The sequence below is a fragment of the Cicer arietinum genome, chromosome 3 (assembly GCF_000331145.2).
Source record: "Cicer arietinum cultivar CDC Frontier isolate Library 1 chromosome 3, Cicar.CDCFrontier_v2.0, whole genome shotgun sequence".
Classification (NCBI taxonomy): domain Eukaryota; kingdom Viridiplantae; phylum Streptophyta; class Magnoliopsida; order Fabales; family Fabaceae; genus Cicer; species Cicer arietinum.
In genome coordinates, this window is record NC_021162.2 from 10,531,139 (window position 1) to 10,537,601 (window position 6,463).

Sequence of the window (6,463 nt, forward strand, 5' to 3'; positions counted from 1 at the left end):
TTTTGTGAGGGGTACGAAAGTCGCCCGAAAAGTCCAAATGAAATTGAGGACCAGGAGACCATTATAGCATTCTTTCCTAAAATTTATAATAATGTTTCGGGTTCCGCGCCAGATTTCAAACACTAGCCATCGTCTAGTCCAAAAATACAGTTGTTGGTCCGTTATCGTCGATGGGTACGAAAGTCACTGCAAAAGTCCAAATGAAATCGAGGACTGGGAGACAATTATAGAATTCTTGCTCTAAATTTATAACTGTTTTTTGGGTTCCGCGTTAGATTTGAAGCCCTAGCCATCGTCTTTTTCGAAAATACAAATATCGGTCCATTTTAGTTGGGTGGTACGAAAATCGCCCGAAAAGTACAGATGAAATCGAGGACAGTGACACCATTATAGCATTCTTCTCCAAACTTTATAGGTGTGTTTCGCGTTGCAATCCAGATTTCAAACACTACACATCGTCTTGTCCGAAAATACACTTTTCGGTCTATTTTTGTCGGGGGGTACAAAAATCGTCGGAAAAGACATGATGAAACCGAGGACCAGAAGACCCTTATAGCATTCTTCACTTAAATTTATAACTTTATTTCGTGTTCTGCGTCAGATTTCTAAAACTAACCATCGTTTGTTCTGAAACTACGGACTTTGGTCTATTTTTGTTGGGTGGTACGAAAAGCGCCCGAAAAGTCTAGATGAAATCGAGGACCGGGAGACCCTTATAGTATTCATCTCCAAAATTTATAATTGTGTCCGGGTTTCGCGCCAGATTCCAAACACTAGCCATCGTCTTGTTTGAAAATACTGATTTTTGTCCTATTTTGTCAAGGGGTACGAAAATCGCCCGAGAAGTCCATATGAAATCGAGGACTATAAGACTCTTATTATAGCATTTTTCTCCTGAATTTATAATTGTGTTTCGGGTTCCGCGTATGATTTCAAACATTGGCCATCGTCTGGGCCGAAAATACAGAATTTGGTCCGTTATCATCGATGGGTACGAAAATCACGTGAAAAGTCCAAATGAAATCGGGGACCAAATGGCCCTTATAGAATTCTTCTTCTAAATTTAAAAATTTGTTTCGGGTTCCGCACCAAATTTCAAACACTAGCCATCGTATGGTCCGAAAATACGAATTTCGGTCCATTTTTGTCGGGTGGTACGAAAATCTTCCGAAAAGACCAGATGAAATCGAGAACCAGGAAACCCTTATAGCATTCTTATCCTAAATCTATAACTCAGTTTCGGGTTCTGCCTCAGATTTCAAACACTAGCAATTGTCTTGTTCAAAAATACGAATTTCGGTCCATTTTGGTCGGGAGGTACAAACATCGCCCGAAAAGCCCATAAGAAATGAAGGACCAGCACACCCTTATAGCATTCTTCTCCTAAATTTATAACTGAGTTTCGGGTTCCACATCAAATTTCAAACACTAGCAAATGTCTTGTTAAAAAATACGGATTTCGGTCCATTTTTGTCGGGTTGTAAAAAAATCGCTCAAAAAACTCAGATTAAATCGAGGACCGGGAGACCCTTATAGCATTCTTCTCCTAAATTTATAACTGTATTTCAGGTTCCGTGTCAAATTTCAAACACTAGCCTTTGTCGAAGGGTAAGAAAATCGTTCAGAAAGTCCAGATGAAATCGAGGACTGGGAAACACTTATAGCATTCTTATCCAAAATTTATAACTGTGTTTCGGGTTCCGCTCCAGATTTCAAACACTAGCTATCTTCTGGTTCGAAAATACAGAATTTGGTCTATTTTTGTCAAGGGGAACTAAAACTACCCTAAAAGTCTAGATGAAATCAAGGAGAAGAAGATTCTTGTAGCATTCTTGTCCTTAATTATAATTGAGTTTTGGGTTTTGCGTCAGATTTTTAAACACTAGCCATCGTCTGGTCCGAAAATACAAATTTTGGTCCATATTTATCAGGTGGTATGATAATTGCCTAAAAAGTCCAGATGAAATCGAGGACCAGGTGACCCTTAAAGCATTCTTCTCCAAAATTTATAACTGAGCTTCAGATTCCGGGTCAAATTTCAAACACTAGCCCTCGTCTAGTCCGAAAATACAGACTTCGGTCTTTTTTTGTTATATGGTACGAAAATCGTCTGAAAACTCCAAATGAAATCGAGGACCGAAAGACTCTTAGAGGATTCTTGTTCGGGTGACCCTTATATCATTCTTCTCTTAAATATATAACAATGTTTCTCATTTCGGGTCAGATTTCAAACTCTAGCTATCGTCTGGTCTGAAAAAACAGATTTTGGTCCATTGTTGTCGAGGGGTACGAAAATTGCCCGAAAAGTCCAGATGAAATCGATGACCGAGAGACCCTTATAACATTCTTCATCTAAATTTATAATTGTGTATCGGGTTCTACGTCGGAATACAAACACAAGCCACCGTCTTGTTCAAAAATACGGATTTTGGTCCAATTTAGTCTAGCGGTATGAAAATCGCCTGAAAAGTCCAGATGAAATCGAGGACCTGGAGAACCTTAAAGCATTCTTCTTCTAAATACATAACAATGTTTCGGGTTCCGTGTCAAATATCAAATACTAGCCATCATCTGGTTCAAAAATATTGATTTCGGTACATTTTTGTGGAGGGGTACGCATATCGCCCAAAAAGTCCTTATGAAATCGAGGACCGAGAGACCCTTATAGCATTCTTCTTCTAAATTTATAACTGTGTTTCGGTTTCCGCCTCATATTTCAATCACAATAATCGTCTTGTTCGAAAATACGGATTTCTATCCATTTTAGTCGGGTGGTACGTAAAACGCCCTAAAAGTCTAGATGAAATATAGGACCGAGAGACCCTTATATCATTCTTCTCCAAAATTTATAACTTTGTTTCGGGTTCCACGTCATAATTCAAACACTAGCCATAGTGTTTTTCGAATTACGGATTTTAGTTTATTTTAGTTATATCGTATGAAAATTGCATGAAAAGTCGAGATGAAATCGATGACCGGGTTGTAGCATTCTTCTAAAAAAATTATAACTGTGTTTCGAGTTCTGCGCTAGATTTCAAACACTAGCCATAGTCAGGTTCGAAAATACAGATTTTAATCCATTTTTATCGAGAGCTACGAAAATCACTAGAAAAGTCCTAATTAAATCGAGGATCGAGAGATCTTTATAGCATTCTTCTCCAAAATTTATAACTCTATTTCGGGTTTTGCCCTAGATTTCAAACACTAGCCATCGTCTGATCCGAAAATACGAATTTCGGTCCATTTTTGTCGGGTGGTATGAAAATCGCTTGAAAAGACCAGATGAAATCGAGGACCAAGAGACCCTTATAACATTCTTCTCCTAAATTTATAACTGAGTTTTGGGTTTCGCCTCAGATTTCGAACATTAGAAATTGTCTTTTTCGAAAATACGAATTTCGGATCATATTAGTTGGGTGGTATGAAAATCGACCGAAAAACCTAGATGAAATCGAGGACCGGGAAACCCTTATAGCCTTTTTCTCCAAAATTTATTACCTGTTTGTAAGTTCCGTGCCATATTTCGAACAGTTGCCATCGTCTAGTCCGAAAATACAGATTTCGGCCCGTTTTGTCGAGGGGTAAGAAAATCGCATGAAAAGTCCAGATGAAATCGAGGACCGAGAGACCCTTATAGCATTCTTCTCCAAAATTTTGAATTGTGTTCCGAGTTCCGTGTCAGATTTTAAATACTAGCCATTGTTTTGTTCAAAAATACGAATTTAGGTCCAGATAAAATCCTTATAGCATTCTTCTCCTAAATTTATAACAGTATTTCATGTTCTGCGTCAAATTTCAAACACTAACCCTCTTCTGGTCGAAAATACAGATTTCGGTCCATTTTTGGCGTGTGTTACGAATATCGATCCAAAAGTACAAATGAAATCGAAGACCAGGAAACCCTTATAGCATTCTTCTCCTTAATATATAACTGTGTTTCAGGTTCTGCTTCAAATTTCAAGCACTAGCCCTCGTTTGGTCCGAAAATACAGATTTCGGTCCATTTTTCTTAGGTGGAAATAAAATCGCCCGAAATGTCCACAAATTTATAACAGTGTTTTGGGTTCGACGTTAGATTTCAAACATTATCCATAATCTTGTTGGAAAATACAGATTTCCGTCCATTTTTGTCGTGTGGTACGAAAATCGACCGAAACGTCCAGATGAAATTGAGTACTTGGAGACCCTTATAGCATTCTTCTGTTAAATATATAACAATATTTCAAATTTTGTGTCAGATTTCAAAGATTAGCCATCGCCTAGTCAGAAAATACAGATATTGGTCAATTTTTGTCGAGAAAATACAGATAACAGTAGGACCTGGAGTCTCGTATAGCATTCTTCTTCTAAATTTATAACAGTGTTTCGGGATCCGCGTCACATTTCTAATACAAGCCATCGTCAGGCCAAATATACAGATTTTGGTCCATTTTTGTCGGCTTGTACAAAAATCGCCTAAAAATTCCAAATGAAATCGAGGACTAGGTAACCCTTACTGCATTCATCTCCAAAATTTCTAACAGTATTTCAGGTTCCACGTCATATTTAAAAAACTAACCATCGTCGGGTGGTACGAAAATCGCCCGAAAAGTCTAGATGAAATCGAGGACCAGAGACCCTCTTAACATTCTTCTCCCAAATATATAACAGTGTTTCAGGTTCTGTGTTAGGCTTCAGAAACTAGCCACTGTCTAGTTTGAAAATACAGATTTTGGTCCATTTTTGTCGAGGGGTACGAAACTCGCCCGAAAAGTTCAGATGAAATCGAGGACCAGAGACCCTCTTAACATTCTTCTCCCAAATATATAACAGTGTTTCAGGTTCTGTGTTAGGCTTCAGAAACTAGCCACTGTCTAGTTTGAAAATACAGATTTTGGTCCATTTTTGTCGAGGGGTACGAAACTCGCCCGAAAAGTTCAGATGAAATCGAGGACCAGAGACCCTCTTAACATTCTTCTCCCAAATATATAACAGTGTTTCAGGTTCTGTGTTAGGCTTCAGAAACTAGCCACTGTCTAGTTTGAAAATACAGATTTTGGTCCATTTTTGTCGAGGGGTACGAAACTCGCCCGAAAAGTTCAGATGAAATCGAGGACCGGGAGACCCTTATAGAATTCTTCTACTAAATGTAAAACAATATTACGGGTTCCGCATCAGATTTCAAACACTAGCCTTTGTCTAGTACGAAAATACAGATTTTTGTCCATTTTTGTAGAGGGTGTACAAAAATCACCCAAAAAGTCCAGATGAAATCGAGGACCGAGAGACCGTATTAACATTCTTCTCCTAAATATATAACAGTCTTTCAGGTTCCGCGTCAGATTTAAAACACTAGCCATCGTCTAGTTTGAAAATACAGATTTTGTTCAAATTTTGTCGAACCGAGAGACCGTATTAACATTCTTCTCCTAAATATATAACAGTCTTTCAGGTTCCGCGTCAGATTTAAAACACTAGCCATCGTCTAGTTTGAAAATACAGATTTTGTTCAAATTTTGTCGAGTATTACGAAAATCGCCGAAAACTCCAGAAGAAATCGAGGAGAAGAAATCTTACGCGAAACCCAAAACACTGTTATACATTTAGGAGAAGAATGCTATAAGGTTCTCTCGGTCCTCGATTTCATATGGACTTCTCAGGCGAGTTTCGTACCCGTCGACAAAAATGGACCAAAATCTGTATTTTTGGACTAAACGATGGCTAGTGTTTGAAATCTGACGCAGAACTTGAAACACTGCTATATATTTAGGAGAAGAATTCTATAATCGGGTGGTACGAAAATCGAGGACCGAGAGACCCTTTTAACATTCTTCTCCTAAATTTATAACAATGTTTCAAGTTCCCCGTTAGATTTCAATCACTAGGCATCTTCTAGTCCAAAAATACAGATTTTAGTCCATTTTTATCGGGGATACGAAACTCCCCCGAAAAGTCTAGATGAAATCGAGGACCGAGAGTCCCTTATAGCATTCTTCTTCTAAATTTATAACTGTGTTTTGGTTTCCGCGTTAGATTTCAAATAATAAGCATCTTCATGTTTGAAAATAAGGATTTTGTTGGACTTTTCGGGCGATTTTCATACCAGACGATGGCTAGTATTTAAAATCTGACGCGAAACTCGAAACACTGTTATACATTGAGGAGAAGAATTCTATAAGGTTCTCTCGGTCCTCGATTTCATATGGACTTCTCGGGCGAGTTTCGTACCCCTCGACAAAAATGGACCAAAATCTGTATTTTTGGACTAAACGATGGCTAGTGCTTGAAATCTGACGCAGAACCCGATACACTGTTATATATTTAGGAGAAGAATTCTATAAGGGTCTCTCGGTCCTCGATTTCATCTGGACATATCGGTCCATTTTAGTCAGGTGGCACGAAAATTGCCCGAAATGTCAAGATGAAATCAAGGACCAGAAGACTTATAGCATTTTTCCCTAAATTTACAACTGTGTTTCGGGTT